General features: G+C 38.2%; 1 protein-coding gene and 1 non-coding gene across 2 annotated transcripts in view; both read right to left on the minus strand.

Annotated features, from left to right (window-relative positions):
* Window positions 1–27,706, minus strand: part of PRKN (parkin RBR E3 ubiquitin protein ligase) — a 1,304,782-nt gene that overhangs the window by 1,128,130 nt on the left and 148,946 nt on the right. The window lies entirely within an intron of this gene.
* On the minus strand, window positions 3,794–3,906 carry LOC128586859 (U5 spliceosomal RNA). Its single transcript, XR_008380319.1, has one exon. It is a non-coding gene; the product is annotated as a U5 spliceosomal RNA (small nuclear RNA).

Genomic DNA, 27,706 nt, shown 5'->3' on the forward strand with positions numbered 1-27,706 from the left:
GCTCCCCATTTACATTCAAAGAATGATATGGGTCAAGGGAAAGTTTAGAGAAAGTCAGTCACCACCTGTGTCAAATGACAGCCACGCACCCTCAACACAACTGCTAACTTTCAATGTAATCAGAGAGGCACCCTCATGGTCTTCCTCTCTGTCCTCTCCTTCTTATTTAGTAATTTTGAGAAGCAAAAGTCTTGCCACAAGGGCTGAAGTTTTCTTCGTCACAGAAAGATTAACGCACAGGAAGAGAGTCCAGAGAACAAGAGTTGTTCCTTCTAATGAATACGACTGCTACAAATTATACAGAGACAATCATTTTTCTTTAAGTAAATCCATTTATGGAGAATATATGGTAAATAGAAAGCTTTTTTGATTTGCAATATTATATTATAGACATATTTATTAGATTGATTTTAAAAACTGCAGTATTGAAGCAGTCATACAGAAAAGAATGATGAATTCTTCTGGACAGCTAGAGACTATTATATTTAAAAGAGTGTGGTATTGAATACCCTATTTAGGAAAGCTATGATAATTTCTTTCTACTTCTAATGGTCTGGGAGAATTCTAGTAATGTTACAGGAATTAAAAACCACGTTAACTTCCCCAGTTATGCTTCTAAAATTAGAAGAAATGAAAAAGTATAGTTAGGAAAGAAGTCTAAGTATTTTTAAGAGAAGTAACAATCTTTGGAGTAAGTTTGTTATAGGGTAAATTGTAATTTTTAGTAATCCCAATGTTTAAAAAATTACTTAATCACCTTTTTTAAAAAACTTAAACCAACTTGCTCTTCCTAACCCCCATCTCTAATTGTTAAGTCTTCAGCCTTTTGTTTTATTATAGTCACGGAGTTACTGAACAGATAGACAAACTCTCTGGGAGCTTTGGCCCCAGGGGAGAAAAGAAGATTGAGTTCTACTTTCTTCCAAGAACTCAGAACATTTCTCAACTAAAGGAGACAGGTCTGTGTCCACTGACCTGGGACTACTAACAGGCAAGGCCCTCATGTGACTGTCAACAAGAGTCTTTAGAGAGCAGGCCAGTATCAATAAAATACAGCCATTTGGTATCACTTGTTCCCACGGAAACTTAAGGGTAGAAGCTATTTCTTAACACCTGCTTCTTCAGACTAACAGGACTGAGAGCCCCGCCTGAGGCCAGCTCTCCCTCCCAATCACCAGTCCCTTCTTATCTGCTTTGCATGGTTCTCTCCAATCCTTATAGAGGCCATCCTCAGCTGATTACTAAAAACACCTCTGACTTATGGCCCTTGATTCCACGTGGCCCTCTGAGAGATTTCAACAACTGCAGTCTGGCCAATTGTCAGCTTATCCCACTGCTCTTAAACTCCTAGCCCCCTTTCCCTTCGTCCTCTGGTGAGAGCCTCCCTGTGGCCTCAGATGTGGCACCACACACCACACACACAACAGTACAGTTGTCCAAAGAACCAGATTAAGTTTAAAGGACTTCCACTAGACAGAACAGTAGCCTCTTACCTCAGGCTCAGGCTCAGATGGATTACTACATTATTACTCAAGGTTAGATTATTTGAAAATATTTTTTACTGAAATGATCCTTCTTCACATTCAATGAATTTATTTGGTGCCTGCTGTAATATCAGGAATTCTGCAAAAAAATAGCAGTTAAAGAAATAGATATAGTCTTGTCCAAAAGTATTAAGTAAGGCACTGACGATCTAAAAAGTGAGAAAAAAATGTAAACAAATGGATAAAAGTGGATGTCACACAGTGAAAATACTTAAGAAATTTAGAGTGGAAAAAGGAGTCTGAAGGCCAGGGTTGGGGTAGAGGGATGCAGAGGGGGCGTTCGGGAGATGGACAGGCACATTCTGACTCCTGGACACATCAGCAGTTCACAAATAGTGCTGCATGTTGGGAACTTGGAAGGAGCTTCGCAAATCCTCATCTCCAGGCTGCAGCCCAAAGCAATTAAATCAGAATCTCTAGGGGTAGAACCAAGCATGAATGTTTTTTAAGTTCCCCAGATAATTTCAATGTGCAGCAAAGTCTGACAACCAGTGAACTACATCATTGCTTCCTTGATAAAATAATGTTATACTAATTTTAGCTCTAGAGAGCATAGCATAGCACAATGCCCGTTATTGGTTCTTAACATGGATTTAGTAATTGAATAAAAAATTGAATGAAGAAGTCAGTTAGCTAAACTAAAATGAACATAATGCTATGTTTTATGTTATCTGGAAAATTCCTTAGTTCAAATGCCATATTAACAAATAATATTTTGGGCTTTAAAAGTAGAAGCTGTACTTAGGAATAAATTTGTATATATCATGGAAAAATTCACAATAGTTAATCTTTCTAGCATTGTCATTATAAATAAAACTATGTGTTAACTTATTTATTTACATGGATGCTATAAATGCATACAAATATTAAAACTAAGTGTACGCACAGTTGTATAAACTATTTGGGGATTGTTTTTAAAACATGTTTTTACATGCCAAGAGCTTCTAATGCAGTATCAGGGAAACAAATTATTCATTAGTTTGAGAAGATAAATCAATATACTTATAGAATATTTATATAGTGAGCTAGTCAATTAATAGTCTTACTCCATAAGAATTACTAGACTTTTCATTAACAAAGCATAAAAAATAAAAATTTACTATTAATATGAAAACTTATTTTTAAAGTGGTATTGAATAGAGACAGTCAGTCACCATATGTGTCAAATGACAGCCACGTACCCTCAACACAAACTGGCTAACTTTCAATGTAATTAGAGAGGCACCCTCATGGACTTCCTCTCTGTCCTCTCCTTCTTATTTAGTAATTTTGAGAAGCAAAATTAGCTTTATATATGCACATATACATATATACTGATTACATATATATACATACACAAACCTCACTGCACATTATTTATAAGTATTTCCCAGCAGCTGACTACATTTAGCTAATAAAAATCCAGTAATTTCCCTCTTTGGTATTAACTAATACATGTAGCATTATGTTTCATTCTAACTCGAAATTCACAAGTAGTAGATATATAAGTTTAGTACATTAAAAGAGATATCTACATAATGTGAATAATTCACAACGCTTCATCCAGAGTGATGGAACAACTGGTAAATCTGTCTGCCACCTTACATGTTGACTGCACATAAAGTAGTTTCATAAAGCACAATTATTACATATATTACTTTGAAATTCTGCCTTCCCCGCATGGCTCTTAGCTACCCCACATTTAAAACATCTTGTGAATAGAGAGTCTCACTTTAACTGCAGAGTAACTTGAGCTGACACAGGCTGGGCAATGTGCTGCAGTGCTGACGCTGGAGAGCTAAGGCTCCAGACTCCAAAGGCAGAGTGAGCACCTGACCTCAGCCCTTGCTGACTAGTTCCTTACTGTGTAAGATCCAACTGACCTTTCAGGCGTCTGGCAGTCCCTGCTGTCAGCCCACAGAGGGGCTCCTGGACACCACCAAATATTCTTTCTGCACTAGCTATTGAGAAAGAGGCCCTTGCTCACCTTTCCTGGCCGCAGTTTTTTGATAACTTTTAGATACATTTCCTCTCCTCATGGAGGATTAGGGGAAGTGATAATATATTACTAAGTGTTTTATATTAATATATGAAGGTTTATATAGAAATGATGCATACATATATAAATCCAGTTCAGATGGGAATAATACTGACTTTTACTTGAGACCATGGAATTATAAGAGACCCACATAAAACAAGCCCATTTCATTTATTTCTCACTGAATAAACAGACCTTGGCCCAAATACATTTATTTATTTATTTTTAATGTAACCTTGCAGAAACAAGGCCTCAAAAAATTGGCTTAAGACTCAGAGTTGTTCTCTCCACAGAAATCTTTAGTAAAAGGCAATTTTTATGCGATCTGAAGAGAAACCAGAGTATAACACATTTATTTTTAATATATCTGATTCTTACTAAATTAACCAATGAATTTAAGAAAAAAACAGTCTTCCTTGGCCAAGAAGAGCCAATGTTATTTAAAATGATTTACATCATTTTTTACTGTCATCTTACATATGAAAGAAACCTAAAAATAATATTTCATTCATTATTTCAAATTGCACTTCTGTGAATCAATAAAATACTTAGGGATATAAAAACTTATTCACTCATGTGAATAAAAATATGACTGAGTGTGGAAAAACACTTTTTTTTTTTTTGCTGTTTTTGGCCGGGGCTGGGTTTGAACCCGCTACCTCTGGCATGTGGGGCCGGCACCCTACTCCTATGAGCCACAGGAGCGGCCCGAAAAACACATTTTTGGTCTTGCAAATCATTTAACAAAAGCCACTGACCATTTTACTTTCCAAAGAAGAACTCAGGCGTTTCTACAATATCTCTACTACTGTACACTTTACTGGCTACTATTTTGGTAAAAAAGTCACATGAATTCCATTTCATTAGCTGATGTTTTTAGTGAAACAAGAGCCAACTGCAATAAAAATTAATAGCAATTACAATGAACTGTAAATGTCATATTAGTACTAATTGCCACCATAATAATTTCAAATACATTGTTGAAATTCAGAGAAGCCAAGGGTGACTCAACCCAACTTAGTGCTGAGATAAATTCAGGGAAATATATTTCTTTCGCTATTTATTTGTATTATTCCAGATCTCCTTTCTCAACTCCCCTCTTCTCTCCTTTACCCTCTTGAGCTGCCTAGAAAATCCCGACTATATGTTACTATTCTCTCCATCAGTCATAATTATTTAAGATGTAAAATCCACTCTCTATTTACAACTGGCTGCTAAATATTTGCTTTTGAACTTCTTGCCCAATATTACTATTAATTAGTGAATTAACAAGATCTGTTTCAACACTATAGGGGAGATAAAGAGTATATTGTGGGCTCGGCACCTGTGGTAAGTGGTTAGGGTGCCAGCCACAAGTTCGAACTCGGCCAGGATCTGCTAAACAACAATGACAACTACAACAAAAAAATAGCCGGACGTTGTGGCAGGTACCTGTAGTCCCAGCTACTTGGGACACTGAGGCAAGAGAATCGCTTAAGCCCAAGAGTTTGAGGGTACTGTGAGCTGTGACACCACGGCACTCCACCGAGGGCAACATAATGAGACTCTGTCTCAAAAAAAAAAAGTTAAAGAAAGATTATATTATACATTACAATTGCCTACAATGTTTTTTGATGTAGATTTAGTGTATTTTCTTCCCTGGTCACAAAAATGCTCTTTGTTGCACTATCTCTAGTAAATTACTTACATAATTTTGTCATTCAAATTTTTTTTTTTTTTATATACATGTGTTTATTAGGTTTCCACTTTTTGCCTTCACAAAATTAAAAAGGCTTAAAATTTAACAACAATAACAATGTTTAAGATAAGGACTATAAACAAAAACCTTGTAAAGAATGAACCATTCAAATTTTGAAATGGAAAATGTCTAAGACTCTTAGTAAAAAAAATAAATAAAAGATGAAGAATGTTAGAATTATTCTCATCCAATAACTTTTGCTAAGTAAATCTTTCAAAACAGCTCAAATAGTATAATAAGAATTTTACAATGAGGTTTAAATATCCTTAATCTAAATTATTGTTACCTTCTGAATTCCCAGAAAACTACCATTACAGTGTGAATATAAACATTCATGTTAGACTAAAGCTAGGGCAAATCCATGATTAATATATATTTTTTCCAGTTTGCAATATCCAGCTCTATTTAAGAAAAGGGACTTAATGAATGCTGCTATAATAATTAACATAGAAAACTGATCTCACTTTCCCATCCGCACTGTCACTATTGTTCACATTTTCTCTTCATTATCTCCATCTCTATCTGTACACATTTCACAAAGGAAAAACACATCATAAAACTCATCATATTTTCCAACACTGTAAATAAACACATGAAATCTCCACCCTTCGCAAAGAATTATTAACATGAGAGGGCAAACTCCAGCTAGTAAAGCAAAGGATGGATGGTTCAAATTTATCCTTGTAAGTTATGGCTGCATTTAAATTTAATTGTCTGTAAACTAAAGGGTGCTTTCCTCCCTAGGGATAACCTTAAATATTTCTGCATGGTTTATTCAAACTACAGGGAAAATTTCTCACCATTGCACTCACTTTGGTCTTTAGAAGGAAAAATAATAGAGCTTAAATGTATTATAACCACTTCTTAGACATATAATGTTAAAACTCAGTTTATTAGAAAAAAACCCGTTTTTCAACAAACCCTCTTAGTAATTCCATGTAATTACATTATAGTCATCTTATATATGTGCATATATAACATATGTATTACATATATATTTCTGAATTTGTCAACCAAATACTTTCAGTTTAGGGAATATGGGTTAAGTAAAAAATATAACATGGTTAAAAATTTTTTAAAAGAAATCACACCTTAATTAAGGATTAAACAAACTTAAACAAATTGATTGTAAATGTTGGAAGCACCAAAGCACGAATAGAATTTTTACTTAAAATCTTATTTGGACTCTTAATTTTTTTCAAATCATAGGAGGTTTAGTAAAATTGAGTATCTAACTAAGAGACATTTATAGGATTACTGATAAAGAAGTAATCTGTTTTTTATTTAAAGTCTCAGGTTAAAGCTTATTATCCTTTAATTAATTAGTGCTAGAATATTAATACTTATGTGATCACTTATAATTTTATTATGATGATATTAGTTAACAGGTAACATAGAAATGACTTTCAGTCTATATCATCATGATGTAGCAAAGCTTTTCTACAGAGTTTTTTCACTTTTGTTTTTCTTGCTAACCTCTGAATTAAGTGAACTAGTTTTGCATCAGCCCACTTGTCCTAATCAGTTCCCTCTATGGATTGTTGGGCAGTTCAAGCAGCTGTTAGGCGAGTCATGCCCTACAGCATCACTGGTTTTTTTCCCCATATTCTTTCTCGTCTAACAACTACCCAGAAGTATTGCACCTGTTGCATCGTAGGTAGTCCTCTGTTCCAATACAATATCAGAGAATACCATCAGTGTTTACCACTGTTAAATTTCAGACTAAAAAACAAAAAATTAGGCATTTCATTTGGAGCATATAGCCTTGGAAAATGTAAATTATTTACCCTTCCAGCACTTAAATCAACTCTCTCTCCTCAAGCTTTCCCTCCTTTTCCTTCCCTGGAATCATTGCTCATACTTTCTTCTGAGACCATCACATCCAAGCCAAAAACAATGTTCAACTCTGTTTCCTCCTCTCCATTCTGCTATTACCTATCCAATTTAAGTGCTTAGAAAGTTATCAGGGGAACAATCTGTAGTTCATCAACATCCCTTGATGGTGAATGAGTACAGATGAGGCAGTGGGAACTCACATGAGGGCGGAAGTCAGAGGAGACGGAGCGCAGGGGATGAGCTGGTGAGCTTGTTTAGATATTTCGATGTGATGAGCTGAATGTCTCAATGGAAGTAATGGTAAGTAGAAAAAGTATGAAAGTAATTTAGGAAGGAAAAATCCAGTAGATATTACAACAGATTTGTTTATGGAGTAATAAAACTTGAAGAATAATGAAAGGGATGAGTAAGGATAGTATTAATGTGCAGTGGGTGTTACCAGTTATATTTCAAAGCAAATTCCATAACATTTGCACTGCTTGTGCACAGGTGATCTGGGAAAACTTACTACACTTCTCTGTGATCCAGTTACACTTCCGCTATAAAATGAGTAGGTTAGTATCCACATCGTATGGTTCTTTTGAGCATTAAATGAAAAACAAAAATGTTTGTAAAGCACTAAAATCACATGACTAATGAATTACAAAATCTCTTTAAGTTCTAAAATTTGATTCTCTATCGAGGAGTTCAGTTATAACTGTGGATATTTTTAATTTACACGTCTTATCCTATATTGGATCTAAGGCATTAGGTTTCTGGAAGACCACTTCCAATAAATATTCAACAAGTATCTGAGACTGTACTTTTAATAAATGTGTCTATGTTAAGAGAGAGAGGGAGAGAGAATTCTTATCATTTAGAGAAGTAATTTTATTTATTTATTGGCTTTAGAGTTACTTTAGACTATTGATAATTCTAACTTTGGTAATAGTTTTGCGTGACAAGATTGTTCAATGATAGAGTGACCTGTCATGCTAAGAACAGTCTGTGAATTCCATAAAATATAATGCTTGGACCTTGGTTTGGAGAAGAGCAATTTACTCTAGGACATATTCATCAGTAAGTCTCTTCTTTTGTGCAACCTTCATTTTTATAGGAATTCTTTACAAAGTCAGAAACAACTGATACATTTTCTCAGCTACTCACAATTCATTCAAAAGCTTCTAACCCTATGGAACTGGGTGACTTCTGGGGCTGGCTTAGGTAGCTGACTACTTTGAGGTGAATTCACAACCTAAAACCATACTCCTTCTTTGATGTTTCATCAAAAACTTCTTTCCAAATTTTCAGTAGAACAAATTCTCCTTGAGTGGACAGTATAATCAATTTATAAAGGTTTTTATGTCCTCTAAAGAATTCTTCTGTTCCAAGGCTAGAATTCTGAAATCAAAAGCATATGTGCTATATACACTGGCCCCTGCCTTTTCAATTTGAAATACCACCTATTCCTCAAAATTGAGGCAGAATGGAGGTTAAAATAAATATAACTCACTTTTCCTCAGAGAATTCCAAAAACAAATATGCTTTCCTACTGTCCAGAGATGAGAAGATAAGGAAAGTGAGGAATAGAATGTCAGCTACTTAGAGCAAGGACGAACCCGCAGCCATGAGACCAGACCCGAGCCTGGCTCTGGGGCTCCTTGGTCCTGGCTCTGCCCCTTCTTAGTCATGGAACTCTAACCAGTACTGTTCTGGCCCTCTTTAGGGTTTTTTTTTTTTGTTGTTGTTGTTGTTGTTGTTTGCTCGTTCTCTAAAATAGGAATAATATCTTCCCATCGCTCTACGCCAGGCACACGGGCCTTCCTGCTCCCTGCACCCCGAGCCTGAAGGCCCTCCGCATATCCTCTTCCTGAATGCTCAGCCTGATCAGGAAGTCTGCCATATCTAAGATCAGAAACTGACCCTCTGTCCTCTGTTCCCTCCTACTTTTCCAATCCCCCATTTTGCCCGTTTCTTCTGAGTAGTTATCACCAATCTACTATGTATTTAGCTTAATTTGTCACTTCATTTTCTTCCTTCCTTCCTTCCTTAACTTAATCCAAGCTCCAAAAGGCAACAATTTTGGCCAATTTTGTTTATTTCTGTATTTTCAGGATCTAGAACAGAGGCTGCATGCAGTACGTGGCTAACAAATATCTGCGGGATGCATGGATGAATGACTCCCTCAAGGTTGTAGTGATGGTCAAATGAGACGCCAGAGGCAAAATTACTACACTGTAAGACATTACTAAACTGTGCACTATTTTTAATTTATTTTAACATTCTATTGAAACAATAAAATGTAGGTCACAAACTATGGGAGTCAATGTAAAAATAAATAAATAGAAATGAGTTATAAGAACTGCAAAATACTTGACATCATTAGAAGTTATAAAAAAGTTTTAAAGTATTATAAAACAACTAAAGGCTTTAAAAACATACCAAACACATAAGCATAACAGGTTTGTGGACTAACCGGAGCTGTGACCTCTGATTCAAAGCAATAAAAATCTGACCAAGAGCATGGTAAAAGATAGTCAGATGGGGGCAGATAGGGAAGAAAGTTTGCATAAGAACAACAAGCCTGGAGACAGAGAGGAGAAAAACAAACAGAAAGCTCTGGAGAATTAAGTACCACTCAGGAAACATACAGAACAGATTTTCAGATGCTGTTGACTTAAGCAATAAAAAGTACATCAAAGTGTACTGTGTTGATGACCGGCACACAGGTCATAATTCCTTGGATAGCTCTTTCAGGCACATTGAAAGATTGATCATTCCCTAAGTATGACAGCAGGCAATGAAACTGTGTAGACCAGCAAGTACCAGGGGAAATAACCTGTTTGGGGCCTGAGATTTTCCCAGGGAGAAAACAAAATAAAACAAAGAAATAAAAGACAAAGCCCAAAACACAAATAAACAAGATACACCCTACACAGGAAGTTCATATTTGCAGGTATTCGAGGCGTGTTCTCCACCCACTGAAGGAGGAAGGGCAAGCGGCATGTGAGGAGAGAGGATGGTTGGTCTCCCCCTCGGTACTTTAGCTTTACTTCACAGGTCACAGTTTCCAGCAATGCTCCAACATCTTCCTGAAAACAGGATAAACCATAGCTGAGTATCCCACAGCTCAGAGAAAGGCTGGCAAGCAGGATGATGGTCACAGTAAGGACAGAACAGAGCTAAACATACATTCTAAACGTTTACAGAGCTCAGTCTTGGAAGGTATGCAGAAACATTCTCACACACACACACACACACACACACAAAATCCCAAATAAATACATTAGGTAATTTACTTTATATACTATAAATTACAAAAGTTGAATTAAAAAGTATCTGAAAACTACTACAAACTGGAAATATAAATTTCTGGCTCTTGGGTAAATAAAATTCACAAGAATTATTAAACCTGAAGTAACAACTATAGTTTCTTAGCTCCTTTCATTAAAATTGGGTCTAAGATGAACAACTCCTGACTGGGCTAGACATAAAGGTAAAACCAGTCTCCTCATTGTGATTGGTTAAGACTGAGGAGTTGAAACAAAGAACTAACACACTATCAGCTCATAAACACTAAATTTAACAAAACACCAAGCCGTTTGTGCGGTCTATGTGGATGTAGCCTGTGTGTGTTTGAATTTTTAAAAGGAACAAAGAGGGAATACTAGGAGAAAGCAACAGAGCTTTCACAACACTTTCCTCTCCTCGGGAACCTTACGCACATTCAGTCCATTCAATCTCATAACCACCTGGGAAGCAAAATTAGGTCCCTGCAATGAAGGCCCCTACCCAAGGCCACACTAACAAGTGACAGGGGTTGGTTCTGCCGAATCCACAGGACTGTTTTCCCCACAGCAACCTCAGAAGTGTGGCCCAAAGAGATAGCTCGGTCCTCCTAAACAATCAAATCTATTTAAAATTTACTCAGATAACCCAAACAGGAAGTGCAAGGCAGGATTCCAGACAAGTTATAATAAAAGCAAAAATTAGGAAGGAAGAAATAATGTATAGGTTCCTAATTTACAGAAAATAGATCCCACTAAAGCCAAGATATAAGTATCTTAGAAGAGCCCATTCCATTTTCATTTTTCCTTCAAGATCAGTGTTGTCTTTTTCAGTATAAGTAAAGTATCATATAAACAACAGCAAATGACATAGAAAGGATAATGTTTGGAAGTTAAGCCAGCAGCTACTAATCAAGTTTTAATGTTCTCATGCAAAGAGGTGATAACATAAGGGAGTAAAATTACCTGGAAGAGTAACATTGCCACACTCAGCTTTTCTGGTCCTATATTTGCACTGGTCAGTTTCAGTCTAACTTGATGAAAACAAAAATCAGTAGTTGGGAATGAATTATGAAAATATGGAAATGCCACTTTGTTCAATAGTTACAGTTATTCATCACATTTGGGCTGGGTATGGTGGTTCATACCTGTGATCCCAGCACTTTGGGAAGTAAAGGCAGACGGATCCCTTGAGGCCAAGAGTTCGAGGCTACAGTGAAGTATGCTCCTGCCTCTGCACTCTAGCCTGGGTGACTGAGCAAGATCTTATCTCTAAAAAATAAAAAAGCATCGCTATCTGAACTAAGCTTTTTGTTTTTCTCCCGACAACGTCCAAACTCTCCAGCAATCCACAAAACAGAACACTGAAAACATAATGGAAAAGTATAACATAATACACTGCAATGGGTCTTAATTTTCATCCATTCTGTGAGGATTTTTAAATTTCTAGAATGACGGTCTAAACAACAAGATAGAAAACAGAGGAAGAAGAGCAGGTGTGCCTGAAATGGGAGTGAGGGAGGGTGGAGATTATCTCCTTCTGCAGTGCTGGGATAAAAACTGGGTAAAAACTTCCTGTGGGCCGCTGAATACTCAGGTTACTCTTTGATGACAAACTCAGGGGCTAGAATGAGAGAACTGAGCTTGCTAGCTCACAGACAGCCATCACAGCCATACCAAAATTATACAGACTGCCATGAAACAGTGTAGCCTAGTTGAAAGGCAAAGAATTTAGGGTCAGAAATTCTGGGTTAAAGTCTAGATCCACCACTTGTTAGCCATGTCCTTGGGTGAATAATTCAAATTTCCCATTTCAGTTTCATCATCTGTGAAATGAAGAAAATACTCTGCCTCAGTGGTTAAGAAAAATCCGTCTACAGCTTGTGGTTGCTATGAGTACACAGTGAGATAAACACGGGAAAAGGTCTCATGAAGGCCAAACCACGTATGAATGACCGTTACTAGTAGCATTTTTAATGGAGTATACATTTTGTGTTCAAGGTACAAAGACTCATCCTAAAATTTAAAGAAAAATAAACAAGTAAAAAAGTATTAAATAAACACTTCCTATATTGACATTTTGACCACAGGGTCCTGAACTTAACATTCTTCACAAAGCTCCCAGGCAACAACAGGTTCTTAGAACCAACCATACCTTCACCTGGCCTACGAAAATAATACTGGTCATTAAATATGAAATGCCTGATTTTGAATCCAAAGTTCGAATCTCAAACTAGAGGCAGTACAATTAGTCAAAGTATTCACCTAAACTATGGACACAATTTTACCATTTTGATGGCCACTTATTTAAGCCAGCAGCAAAAAAGCCTGGCAAACAAGTGATGCTGAAATCACAAAAGGCATTTTCCACAGCTTGTTGAGAAATGAATATTTTTCCTGCCAAAGCCTGGAAGTGAGTTGGTGCAAGCAAGGCCTGGTGGACATGGTGGATGACAGAGTTTCCAAGCCCAACTTCTGTAGTTTGAGCAGCGTTGTCTGTGTGACAGAGTTGTCTTGCAAGAGGACTGGCCTGCCTCTGTAGACGGATCTTGGCTGCTCAATCACAAGGATCCTCATCGTGTCATCCAGTTGGTTGCAGTAGACGTCTACTGTAATCGACTGACCGGGCTTCAAGAAGCTGTGCCACCAAGCAAACAGCATTAGCTTTTATGAGGAATACTCAGTCTGGACTGTGTTTCAGCACTTCATCTTTATCTGATCGTTGTGCCCACTGCTTGAGATTGTCAAAAAGAATCCATTTCATCACATAAAAATACAGTGTAGAAATAGTTACCCTTCATATCCTGGCACCAAAGGCAGGCAAACCGCAAGGGGATTTATTTTCTAAGCTCATTTAATTCCTGAGGAAGCCGTTTATCAGCTTCTTTACCTTGCTGATTTGATTCAAATGATCCGATATTGTTGGAGTGGTAATGCCAAACCTTGCTGCTATTCACATGTAGATGGGGATGGACTTGCTTCCCCTACAGCTTTCAGCTCATCCTTATCCACCTTGGTCTCAGGTCACCCGTGTGGCTCCTTTTCAAGATTAAAATCGCCAGAATGATACTTCTCAAACTGCCAGTGTACTTACAGAGTGTCCATTAGCCACATCCTTCCCAAACACTTCACTGACGTTTTGAGCTCACTGTGCTGCATTAGTTCCGCAACAGAACTCATATTTAAAAATAAAGTGTGTTTTTTACTTTTCCATGGTATCACAAAAATTGCTCTAAGAAAATTTAAAAGATAACCACAAGCCAAAACATGCTTTTGAAAGAATGAGGATGTACCTTCACAATAAAAAATAAAACAAGTGTCAAAATGAAATGTCAGAGACATCAACTGCTAACCTTAGTAGCTAAGGAAATCAGACATTTTATACTTAATAAACTAATGATTCCCCTATTTATCCAAATTGGAGAAGTCTCTCTGGTACATATTTTTGTTGACATCTGTTCCCCCAACTCCTCTCTTCTCCAGATGAAACAAAGGCTAAAATCCCTAACTGAAACTTTATAGCACAAATCCCAGTACATCCCTAGATTCTCAATAGCTTTTTTTTATAGACATATAAAAATAGCAACCGAGCTTTCACAAACATCTTTACTGCTATTAGTGAATGTACGCGGTTAGGGTATATGCACGCACACAGCACAGCCCTGTCATCTTACAGACCCACGTCTATATCATGGTGACGTGAGCACATATTCCACACCATGCCTCACTTACACATCCCCAGGGCTGATGGGCAGGGGCTTGGTTGTATCTTGGCTTCATTCCCTGCACAGTTAAGAGTCCCTTGGGCAGCATCTTCTGTGTGTTCAAGTTTGATATGTCTCAGTTTTCACAATGTCTGATCTAAAGCCCACCAGACTGAGATGTCCTCAAGGGTGCTAACATTGTCTTTATCTCTGTGCCCTAACACCTTACCCATTCTGTAGTAGGCACTATGCTCTCCACAAATGCTGAGTGAATTAACTTGGTCTGAATCAACAAGAAACGCAAAGCACCTGCAGGCACAGATAATCCATGGTATGGCGTCTCTTCCACACAGAGGTCAGTGTGAGTCTAGCTGCAGAACACAAACTAGGTTTTAAAAAGACTTTTCTCTGTATGAAATTAAAACTGAGTATGGTATTTCATACAAGGGACAAAGGAAATAACTTCACCTTTCTCCTGTAGACTTAACTGAAAAAGTCAGCATTTCTCTCCCTGGGGGAGCACTGTAAAGTCAGTAACCACATTCTGATCTGTTGCCAGAAGCAAGAATTGGAAGTTACCATTCCAAGTCACCTCTAATAAAGCAGAAAAGACGCAATCATGCCTTGGCAATGTCAGTTCCCAAACAATGACAACCTAAACTACATCTTCTGGCTCTAGGTGTTTATTAGCTGCACTGATGCTCGTCACATTTATAATGTTGTTAAAATGTGGGAACAGCCTTGTGGCTCCCAAATTCTCCTATCAGCTTAGCTGACTCTGACTCATTATCAGAAGCAGAAGCAAAAGAGCAAGGGCAGTCTCTCAAGGCTGGACACATGTTACCCAGTTACAAGCTTATTGTTATGTGAATGAATCAGTTTTAGCGCAAACTCATTTTACAATTCGTCATTCAACAAATAATTAAGCGTTGGTTAACCATCTTTGATAAAGGCAACATGATGCATTAAAAAGAGTATGAGTCAAAAAAAGACTGGGTTTAAACCCTGGCTTTCCACTTCACTACCCAGTGGTCTTGCACCAACTACTTTGTCTTTCTCAGTATCTATTTTCTATCTTGTAAAAAGAAATATTGAGGAGGAATAAGAAGATAATGCATATCAAAAAAATTGACAGTGAACGACAGTTGCTTTTTTGTTTTCTTTCTCTTCGCTCACTAGGAAGTGGAAAGTAAAGACAAATGAAATGTGTTTCTGATATTCAAAAACACCCATGGTGGGACATGTGCACATCAACAAACTGACTACAAGATGACACGGGATAAAATTCAAGCACGAACACAGTTCTGCTGTTAAAGAGAAGTTCACGTATCTACCAAAAGTGCTCTTGATTGAGTCAAGGCAGAATCATGAGACAAGTTACCAGCACTGATGGTAATGAAAAGAACTAGAAATTATACATATAGTCATCCCCTCACACAGTCCATGTCATAAAAAGCCTGGTATTAATATATTATATTATCTGACTAAATCTTTGAATATTTAGAGTGTTTAAAACAAAAAATAAAAAGAGAGTTGCTTAATGGATAAAAGGAAAATTTCTTAACTTGATCTACCCTAGCTGGCTCCCCCCAACCCACTACAGCAGGCTGCTGTCCTCCACAGTCAGTTCCAACTAGTGGCGCTCCCCGCAAGCTCTTTGTGCCTTTGTGTGTCTGAAACCTTATTCCTGCGGGTGCTTCTGCCTCATCTCTCTCAGGAGTCCATCTGTCATAAACGTTTCATGATTCCGCTGAGAAATTACTTCTCTTTTTTTCGTTCTCTGAACATCCAAAGCATGTTGCATGCACCTCTTTTATGGCAATTCTTTTACATCCTGGTACGGTGCTTTGCAATATCACTCAATTGCAAATTTCATCTTCTTCATTAGATTGCAGACTTCCTGAAGTTTATTTGGTTTTGTTTATTGCAAAGAGTAGTTATTCAATATACACTGACTAAAGACATTTTAAAATTTTAGAATAGAGAGTAATTAAATCAGCTAAAGTGAATTCAGTCTACTTTATTAAACGCACATGGTTACGAAACGTGCATGGTGTCCAGCTATGGACAACTATGCTTGAGCGGCTCTCTCCCAGGCAATTTTCTGGTTAGCTGCCAACCACGTTTCTATCAGATCTGCCCCTCATGCTGGCAGAGACTCCTGCAGAGGCCAGGTGGAGAGGAGCCATGCAAACTGCCTATGTAAACGTTTACACAACGTCCTGCCTGCCTGCTTTCCCACAGCCCCCCTCCCAGCTACCAGTGAAGGCCATTTCTAAACTCTGCCCTGACCTACAGTCTTAAATTACCCATGCCCTCTCTAAGCCACCCACCAGAGAACCAGTGGGGAAACATCCTTAGTTGGAATACTACTTGTTCAGTTGCTAATCCCCCTTGTCCAGTTCTATTCCTTCAGAGTATGAGAAAAAAAAACCTTGTAACAGGTGCTGGCTAGTTCAAAGCCTAGGGTCTCCAGGGCGAGTATTCTCAGGTCCCTTCACACCACTGCCAGTCAGGGTTGGCTGTGCTCACGATACCTAGATCGTCACCTGCTCAGTCTTTCTGCATCTCAAGGGGGATGGCTGGACTACCAACCCTAAAGGGTTGGGCACTGCTGCAGAATTCAGTCCCCCCACTGCCCCAGCATCCGCCTTGACAGAAGGTTCTCATTTCGTGTTTCAGGTAACTGTTAGACTGTTGGAGTACCTGGCTTCTAAAGTGTGCTTACTATTTTTGACCAATGTCCTTCAAACAAAAGAATCCCCACATTGTGATTAGGGAAGTATTCTACACAGACCAATGCCGTTTTCTCACAATCTTTCCAGTTCCTTTGGGTACCTAGTGTCATTTTAGCTCTGAACTATGTATTAAGGTCACATAATTAAAAAATAAAGACAGTAGATGGGACTTGGTATAAGAAGTGAAGTGTTCTGCTGCATCTTCCTCCCATGTTCGTCCTCCCCGACTTACTTCTAGGGTTGCCTATGCCGCCCTACGCCACGGCTACCTCCTTACTCCTCTCCGTGAGGTAGTGCAGCGGTGCTTACTGTTACCAGTAAGGCTGGTAAAGTGCCTGCTCCCTGAGCAGAAAAACTCAGCACCAGCTTTAAGCTCTGCTTGGTCCACAACATTCACATGTGGAGGGTCATGAGTTTTACTTCCAACAAACTGCAAGAAATATGCATGGAAGCACTTTATTGAAATTTACTTTCAATTATAGATGTTGGAGAAAAAGCTAAAGTGTAACAGAGTCTGTAAAGATGTTATTTTTTCTTTCAAATATATGTAATACATATATGTGTTTATATATGTGTGCAAACATATATCTATGTACATCATTTACACAAAGTTGAAGAAACAGACGGTTGTTGATCAATGAGAATTGCATTGAATCCATAATTACATTGGATATTTTATCACCTGTAAAACTTTACTTTCAAAAGATTCTCATAAATCTCTCAGAGAAGTTTTAGGAGCCCAGGTTCCAGTGTCATTTGCCAAACTAATCATACAGAAGGATTTGCTTACAGCAGTTTCTAGCCCTGGCTGCACATTAGATTCAGCTGGGGAGCTTTCAGAACTATTAAATAGCAAAATATCTGACACACAGTAGCTAATCAATAAATGGGAAACTTTTTTCTCCATTTTCCCTTCCAGGCTATCTCCAATCCCTTACTCCCTACAATGCCTACAGAGTATAAATCTGACATCTCACTAGCACCCACCTCAGTAGACCCCAAAGTTTCCTACAAATGTCATCACATTTCCCTTTCTAGTCTCAGACCATATGCGTTGCCACAGGTTTCCACTTTATCTATGTGGTATTTTTTATAACTGTTTCCTCCCACGTTCCCTCTCCTTAGCGCAGTGGCCTTGAACTGCTCCCAACTATCATCCCGCAACTGACAGTCCTGCGGCCTGGGTGGCCTCCCAGGTGTGATCGCGTCTCTCTTAGTACCACGCACACGCCTTGGCTCCTGGAAGGCCACCTACCAACAGTGATCTTCTTATCTTTGTCACTTTATCTCCATGTTCCTCCCTTTCTGGGGCCCTTTATTCCAGGTAAACAAAATCAGATAGAATATGTGAAATAGGAGAATTCTCCCATCTTTTCCTGCCCGTTTCCGTGTCGACCTCCTGTAATGCTTTAGACTTCTCATCTGTTCCCTCTACCAGAAATGTTTATCTGTACTTTCCTATGGCCTATGTTACTTTTGCATATGTGGAAAGCTTTAATATTTATAGATAATACTTATGTAATTGGTGAAAAAATAAGTCATTTATTCCAGGGCTTGCTTTTCTTTCTTGGTATGTCTACTTTATGGATTTTCTTCTTTAACTATATTACTCTGAAACACACAATGAACAGCCACCATGGTATTCTTTAGATACAGCTATAAGTATAGTCATCTTCACAACTGAATATGTATCTTCTATAAGAGTTCACTAAGAGAAAAATGTAATTCAAAAGTGGAAGTTAGAAATATCTAAAGCCAATACAACTTAAAAAGCATCATTACACAGCAAACTAAAATGACATGTCTTAATGAAAAAGAACAGCATAAAGTTTGGTGTGCTGTGCAGCACAGATGTGCAGCCAGTCCTGTCCAGACTGAGACCACGTGTTTATATTTTCTCATAACCAAAAATACTAAATCTAGACAGAACCTAGGGGGAAATGACAACATGTATGAAGGCAGCCTATTTAACTTATGATCAACTGGCCTATGGAGTATTTACACAGCTCTCTGTAAAGATGTGAAAAAAAGATTTCAAAATTCATTGTCCTCAGCATGGAAGGACATTTACAACCTGATAAAGCTCTGATTGTTTTAGTCATTTTCCTCCCCCGGGAAGAAGGCACATTAAAAAGACAGGTCTATTTCAGTGTACACATGCCTGGAAACATGGGTGTTAATTTACTGATAAAAATCACATGATGGTGATTTTAAACCAGGGCTGGTCCTGTCAGTCAAATCAGAGAGGCAAGACATCCTCTCCAAGTGATTACTGTCTGGCCCACAGCACGGTGGATTGTCAGGTCAATTACCAAGGAGCTGGGAGCACATATAAAGACAGATCGCCTTAATTCTAAACAGGAGCATCAGTAAAACAGAAACCTAGGGACATACTAGCACAATGAACAATCACTTAAAATTGTGGCTTTGACCAGAGCTACATTATGTGTTTATACTGAGTCTTTCTACCGGATTTTTTTTACCAACAAGAAAGGATATGTAGGACATCTTAAAATAATATTTGTGCCTTTAATTCTGGAGAAAAATATTTTTTCAGACGAATGTTAAGATTCTCTAATTTTCATCTTATCTAGAAAATTAGACACATAGGCAAATTAGTATTTGGAAAATTGGTCAAAAATAATTCATAAATGATCATGTCCCTGATTCTTCAATTTACCTCCCGTTTTTCCTATACCGAGACTGATTTCAGCTCCAAACTCTCCTAGTCCTTTCTCTCCCATCTACTGCAACTACAGCCTCTTTGTCTGAAGGGAAACATCAAAGGACCAGCAGCATCAGGTGGAGGATCTACAGCAGACTGCCTAATACCAGCAACATCCCTCTGTTTTATACTCAGATTCCAAGAGCCGCATGGAAGTGTCTTAAATGTCAGACTGATCCAGGAGGAAAAATGCAGACTGCTTGATTCACAGCTTAACTGCTTGTAAACTAGATTCTGATAGTCCTCTAATAACTGAAGAAAATCTCTGTCAACACTTCAGTGGAGAAAATACTGCTGACATTGAATTTTACAGCTATGCAAAATTTAATGGTGATTAGTAAGTTCTCAAATTAAAGAGTAAAAGATTAAGGCACATGCAAAAGATGTAAATTAAAACTAAAATATCAGAAATAATTCTGTCATAATTTCTCACCTACCTGAAGAGTTGTTTCTAAAAAAAAAGAAATTGTGGAGAATTTATTTTTATTTATTTATTTTTATTTTCATTCATAGATAATTTAAATAAATTCTAGGACACTATTAATTTTATAGTCAAGAAATAATCCTGGAAAAGTTGCCAAAAGCTGAAATAGTTTAAGTTATAGATAGTTTCCCCAAACTATCATCACAATAGGCAATTTTTTTTTTTTTTTTTTTTTGTAGAGACAGAGTCTCACTTTACGGCCCTTGGTAGAGTGCCGTGGCCTCACACAGCTCACAGCAACCTCCAACTCCTGGGCTTAAGCGATTCTCTTGCCTCAGCCTCCAGAGTAGCTGGGACTACAGGCGCCCGCCACAACACCCGGCCATTTTTTGGTTGCAGTTTGGCCGGGGCCGGGTTTGAACCCGCCACCCTCGGTATATGGGGCCGGCACCTTACCGACTGAGCCACAGGCGCCGCCCCACACAATAGGCAATTATTAACTGATGCTGAACTAATTATAGAAATGAAAATAAATATATTTTATCTATCTCTGTATTATTTGCATAGGTATCACATAAAAAAGTCAAAATGGCCATAGTCAGTCAGTGACTTAATAACAAATCTTGTAAGTAAAAGATCGTAATAAAATACATAAAATTAAAAATAGAAGTAAAGATACTAAAAATTCTGGACATATCTGTCCAGATATCTCTGTCACATCTCACTCACACTATATAGAGAGCAACCTCTGAAGGTTTTGGTATCTATGTGTCTCAACCTTTCACAATTTCAGTGTCATGATAATTATAAATTACAACCCAACATAAACAGGGAGTGTAGGATTAGACTCAAAACAGGTCTTCAGAAATCTTCAAGCCAGTCTCACACCTCAGTCTTAAGTGTGCTTGATATAGGGATTATACTATCCTTCTAATGCAGGAGGAAAATGGGTTATCATTATGTTCATATTATTCTAATACAAAAAAATTGAAAAAAATAACATCTAAGGGAATTAATGTCAGACAACAGTGAAATAATTGACTTTGAATTAGTCACTTTGTTCTCAACTTTTTACACGTTTGATAATTCTAACCTACCACAGGTAATATTGATGGAGAAAAGAAGTGTAAAACTGGTAATGGAACAACAAGAGATGTGGGCAACTAACAGATGAACAGGTGCCTGCAGACTGGAGAATTTAGGATGCGTGACAGATGAGTTAGTCCAGTGTTGTTACTAGGCTAGAAGGACAAATAGAATTTAAGAATGATTACATTGGCCATTCATTGGTATAAATATCTTCAATCACACACACATAGCATTGGTTTCTTATTTATCTTAATTTTTTTTTAAGTTTTCTTCAATTTTTTTTTAAAGTTAATCTAAGCCAAAAGCAATTACCACGTAAAAACATATCCAGTTTTGATCCTGTAATTAGGACAGGGAAAATTTAGCCCCTTAAACACACCATTCATTACATTAATTTGATGTCCTCTTTCATCTAACAGAAGTATGTCCCCAATTGAAATATAGTGAATGTTAAGTGTCAGATTAAAAAAAAAAAAAAAGCACTGATTAGGAAACCATCACTTTTCCCTTGATCCTGACTTTTTTCTCACACGCCTCTGTTTGCATTATTCATAGGTTTTATCAGAAGTTTATTTCATTTAGTTAACGATAAAACATTTTCCATTTGTTTCTGTCAAGGGGTTTGCTATTCTATTGCTGTTTAGTGCTTTGGGGGTCTTAGTATGACAAATGCCACACATGTACCCAGCAAAACATTCGATTGGTCTCATGTGCTGAATTATCCGGATGCTAGAGTTCAATTGGGAACTTTTTGGTTCAATGGGTCTTCCCTATTATGTTTCTAGTACACATCATTACAGAATTTTTTTCCACATTCTTCAAAGAACTAGAATAAGAACAAAGAACAAAGAACAAAACAAAACCATGATGAATTTTCTCTTTGTCTATAATCTATATGTCATATAGCAAAATTAGTTATGATGACAGCATTTACTGAGGGCCCTGCAAAGTTTACTAAGTCTTTTCTCATCCTACAGCCAAATTTTATCAAAGATGAAAATAAAAACATTTTACATCCATATAGTTCTTTATACTATTTATTTAAAAAGGCTTTTAGGACTTTTTACCTAATTGGATATTTACAAAATCCCTTCAACTGAGTAGGCAGAAATTATTTTTCCTACTTAATAGGGGAGATAAATGAAACCCAGAGAAATGAAGTGCCCTTCCAATGTCAGTTAGTTATTAACAGGGCCAAGATCAGATCAGAGCTAGCCTTGAACCCTACCATTCCTCCTTAGGACACCAAGTTAATAAGGACTAGTAATGTCACTGGCCACCCTCCCTGGGTGGGAGGCAGCCCATATTAACTAGCTCATTGATGATGTTTTTAACATTCAGAAAAATGTGGCTGAGAGTGGTGGTTCACGCCTGTAAGACAAGCACTCCAGGAGGCTCAGGCAGTTGGACTGCTTGAGCTCAGGAGTTCGAGACCATCCTGAGCCACAGCAAAACCTTGTCTCTTAACATAGCCGGGCGTGTGGCGAACAACCTGTAGTTCCAACCACATGGCAGGCTGAGGCAAGGAAATCACCTAAGCCCAAGAGTTTGCAGTTGCTGTGAGCTGTGATGCCACCGCACTCTACCAAGGGTGACAAAGTGAGACTGCCTCAAAAAACAAAAAACAACAACAACAACAAAAGAAAATATGTTCCTCTGTGCCTGTAGCTCAGCGGCTAGGGCGCTAGCCACATACACTGGGGCTGGTGGGTTCGAACCCAGCCTGGGACTGCCAAAAACAAACAAACAAAAAAAAAACAATGACAACTACAAGAAGGAGAGTGGAGAAAAAGTACAGACACATCTTTCTTGGGGCGGCACCTGTGGCTCAGTGGGTAGGGCACTGGCCCCATATACCGAGGGTGGCGGGTTTGAACACCACTCCAGCCGAAGTGCAACAAAAAAATAGCCAGGTGTTGTGGCGGGTGCCTGTAGTCCCAGCTACTCAGGAGGCTGAGGCAAGAGAGTCACCTAAGCCCAAGAGCTGGAGGTTGCTGTGAGCTGTGATGCTATAGCACTCTACCAAGGGCGGCAAAGTAAAACTCAGGCTCTAAAAAAAAAAAAAAAAAGAAAAGAAAAGAAAAGAAAAATGTGAATACATATTTATTATACACATGATGCTATGTTTGCTGTGCAGCTATTATACCTTAACATCAAATGTACTGATTAGTCTTAAACTTGCACCCAAGAATATGAATCCCACTATTAATGGCATTTATATCTTTAGGAAAAACTGACAAATAATGCTTTTTTATAAATACTAGCAAAGTGGATTCTAACACAATCCATAGGGACAGATTAGCCCAATTGTCAATTCCCTTTAGGAACATAGCTGTCCTTTCTATCTAAGCTAAAAGACATTTTAATTTGAAAGCTATATGAGCTTTAGCTGTAATGAGCTCAATTCTTGATGAACAAGACTAATAATGACTCAAAATTTCAAAAAGACCAGGAACTATTTCATGGTTTATTTCATGTGGCAATCATCTCAGGTTAAATAACGTGACATTGTAAAGTGGCATTCGGTAAACAGCTCTCAGGTGCATCTCACTGGCCCTCCCACTTCTCTGTCTTCTTGCTGAGAAAGGTAAATGGATTCCTCCCCAAGAAGTGACTAATTCTTAGCGCATTGAGATAGAGATTTCTCATCAATCGTCATGGCCTCAAAGTTTATGTTCCCCCAAATTTTTATGTTGAATTCCTGACCTCCAAGGTGATGGTCTTAGGAGGTGGAGCCTTTCGGAAGTTAGTCAAGGCTGGGAACCTGTGGTCTGGGGCCACATGCGGCTTCCTGGATCCTTGAATGTGGCCTTTTGACTGAACTAAATTTTACATAACAAATCCTTTTATTAAAGAGATTTGTTCTGTGAAGTTTGGATTTGACTGACAGGCCACAGGTGGGGATCTGGAGGGCCGCAGACCCTCATTGATGGAATCAGTACCCTGGACAAGAGATCTCAGGATCCCCTGGGCAGGTCCCCTTTCCCCACTGGGAGGACATACCAGATGTCAACAGCCTGCTGCCCAGAAGGGCCCCTCACTGGAACCTGAACTTGCTGACATCTGATTTCTGGCCAGACTTCCAACTCCCCGAAGGATAGGGAATAAATTTCTGTTGCTCTAAGCCATTCAATTTCTGATCTCTAGTCAGTAGATCAAACTGACTAGAACTAGAGGTTTCCATGAAGTTTTGAGAAATAGCTAAAAGTGTTCTACTTCTGCTATTGGTTATCATTTCTCAGATGTTATTAAAAAATTACATAAATAGTACTCTCTACATGTTATCTCTGGACAAAACGATGTACTTACATCATTTTATATTAAATTCACTTAACTTTTATTATTAACTATCCATTTCTACACAAGTTTGCAAAGAGGAATAAAACCACAGCCCTGCCCTTGAGTTGATAACAGCCTAGCTGGGGATGCAGAAGGATATAAAACTAATAGTAATATAATGCGATAATTTCTTAATGGAGATTTAGATAAAACAGAAAAAGAAGCACAGAAGATGGTGAGCCTAAATTTGTTTAACCAGTTGTCTGATGTTTCACAGAGCTGATAAAATTTCAGTTGATGGTTCCCAATAATAGCATCTTTGGAAATAGAAATAAGGAAAGATTAATGTGTAAGTAGGTGAAGGCTACTCAAATGATCAAGCTAGGATAAAAGAGAAAATAAGAATTATATAATATGTAGTTAACAGCTAAAGTATTATAAAATGACTTGAGGTAGAATGAAGTCTGTGCCCTTGAAGCAGACTCTAACTCAAAGTGATTTATCCGGACCTGTTCTCCTAAGAGAGAGACGAACAGCGATTCCAGCACTAGCCAGGGAAGACCAACAAAGGTGTGTCATCAGGCAAACTGCTATAGAGGGTTACTTTGTCCCATTCCCATGAGAGAACTCTGGAGATACTCAGAGTAGTCCTGAGTAGGGGAAGGATGGAACCTGACCCATGGGGGCAGGTGCTGGAGTATATATCCCCACCCTGGGCAGTCGCCGGTGAAAGACTCCCTAGGTGCACATAATTCCCAGACAACGCTGGGCTCAACCTCTACTTGGTGAAGTTTCTGAGAGGTATAGCATTTGTCACAGGGCCCACTGCAGAAGAGTTAGGTGAGTTAGTTCTAGAATCCAGTAATATCTAAGTCTATGTTAGATTTTAAACAGCAATCTTTAAGTCTCTGGTGGATATGCAATAATATCAGATATATTTGAGTTCTTACAGAGACGTATAAGGAAGATACAGTTTTAGAGGTTTTCTAGAGATGGAAAGGCTTTCCTGCTGTCATTGTGTGACAGGTCAAGCAGCCAGTAGAGTGGCACGTGCTGAGGGAGTTGACTTTAGGCCTTGAACAGCAGGTAGAGACTATCGCCAGCGAGGTATCGGGTTGGCTGGACCCTGCTCAGACCTCATGCATACCCACTTGGTAAATCTGCAGGACTAAAACGGAGAGGATATTATATGGGACCAAGCCCAAGGGCAAATTGTCTTATGTATGTAATTTCAAGATTCTCCTTACTATCTCCTTAATCTTGCGATAAGATCTTTAATTCTTGTAATAAGCATTAGTAAACATTCCCTTTTTCAAAGTAGTCTGTGTGACACACGCAGAGGTGTGATTCTGTGAAAAGTCAGGTCTTGAGGTGAAACAGGTGGCAAACATGACAGAGGACATGCCCATGGTCACTCAAACTGCAAGACTACATGCTAATTCCCCCAGGGAAACACATCATATGGTCAGACCAATGTCTTAAAACTAAATCCAATTTCTACTCTATAACAAGCTAAATTAACTTAAGCAAGTCTTTTAAATCATTAAAAATTTACAAAAGAAGGCTACAAAAGAATATTATGAACAAAGAATGAAAATGAATAATGCTTTCTTTTTCTAAATATACTATTATCTGGAGATTTCTTTTGTTCTTAAAAAAATCATTATAAGGTCTTCCTGATTATGAAAATAAAGTATCATTGCAGAAAATTAGGCAAATAGTTCATGACATTTTCCTACTTTGCTTTTTCCTTTTGTATATATATTTTTATTGAGGTATAACCATATACATACAATCATAAGTGCATGGTCCAGCTTTCATAAAGTGAAGAAACTTATGTAAGAACTGTTATGTTACCCAGAAAATGACTCAGTTTTTGTTGAGGAAGAGTAATTTCATTGAAAACTCTTCACTAGTCACTGTAACACACATTTGTGAGCTACTTGAATAAACAGGCCATTTCTTCTCTTGTCATTTTCTACAATACTTGAATATTTCATTTGTTGTGGAGACTGACGGACTGTTATTCATTTAATAATTATTAATGCTTACTGTGGTGCCCAACAGTGTTAGAAGACCCAGAATTTAGAGGAAAATACAAATAACATAAATATCTAACATGTTACTTACAAAATATGACGTGCTATGAAGGAAATAAAAATGATACTGTAGTTAAGACTACAGAGCAGAGTTACCTATGTAGAAAGGATGGTTAGAGAAGTAAATTGGAGATGGGATTTAGATAGAAACTAGAATAAAAATAACCCAGCCATGGGAAGAGAAAAGGAAAGCACACTCCCAAAAAAGGGAACAGTCTGAACAAAGTACCCAAGCCAGGCGACCAGGCAGCACTAACCATAGACAAGAGTTGGAGAACAAAGATGGGCCAGGCCATACATGGCTGTATAGGCCAAAGGAAATTCAAGTCCTAAGTGCAATGTAGGGGTAATAAAGAGTCTTTAGATGGGAAGTGAAGGGACCATTTATGCTTTACTGAGATTACCCTGAGCACGTATTAGTGGGTGGCTAGAGAAAAAGCAAGGTGCCAGTGGGTTGTCACAGTAACACAGGCAATAGAAAACATACTTTAAAGGTAAATTGGCCATTTTTGTGGATGGATTGGATGTGGGGGTATAGGAGGGGCAGAATAAAAAAAAAATCTATCAAGTTCTTTTTTATTTCAGTAATTATTTAGAATGAGGTGTCATTTATTGAGACAAAGAAGATTTGTGGAGAAATAGGTTTCCATGGAAAAAGGCAAGAGTTTACTTTTGAACGTATTAAGTTTCAGATGTTTGAGAAACAACCCACAGAGCTGTCGAGTAGGTAATTTGGATAGATGAGAGGAGAGCCAAGCTGGAGATATAAATTTGGGAGTTATTAGCATATAGATGGTGTTTAAAGCCATGGGAATATAGTGCAAAGGGAAGATAAAGAGGACCCAGGGCCAAGCCATGAGGAACGTCAACATGTAAAGGTTGTTCAGATTCAAGCCAGAGCAGGCAGCTAAGCCGAGTCATAGAAATAAGGGGAAAATCAGGTCTCAAAAGTCAAGAAAGGCGTCTGTTTCAACAAGGAAAGGATGACCAACAGTGCCAAATGCTAGTGAGAGGTGAAGCAAGACGAGGAGAAAGTAGCATCTAATGGGGCCTGGCAACTCTGACATTGATGGTGACGCTGACAAAGGTCTGGGAGAGTCAAAGGAAAGGGGGGAGAAGTGGAGAAGGGACTGAGGGTCGGGGAGGCCTTTAAAGGCGGAATGCGATTATAACAAGATGTGCACAGAGGGAAAGAGAGACGAGGTGGGGTTCAGACCAGGCGTGACAGCCCTGGCATCTCAGAGTGG

This window comes from Nycticebus coucang, chromosome 5 (genome assembly GCF_027406575.1).
Source record: "Nycticebus coucang isolate mNycCou1 chromosome 5, mNycCou1.pri, whole genome shotgun sequence".
NCBI classification, from domain to species: Eukaryota; Metazoa; Chordata; class Mammalia; order Primates; family Lorisidae; genus Nycticebus; species Nycticebus coucang.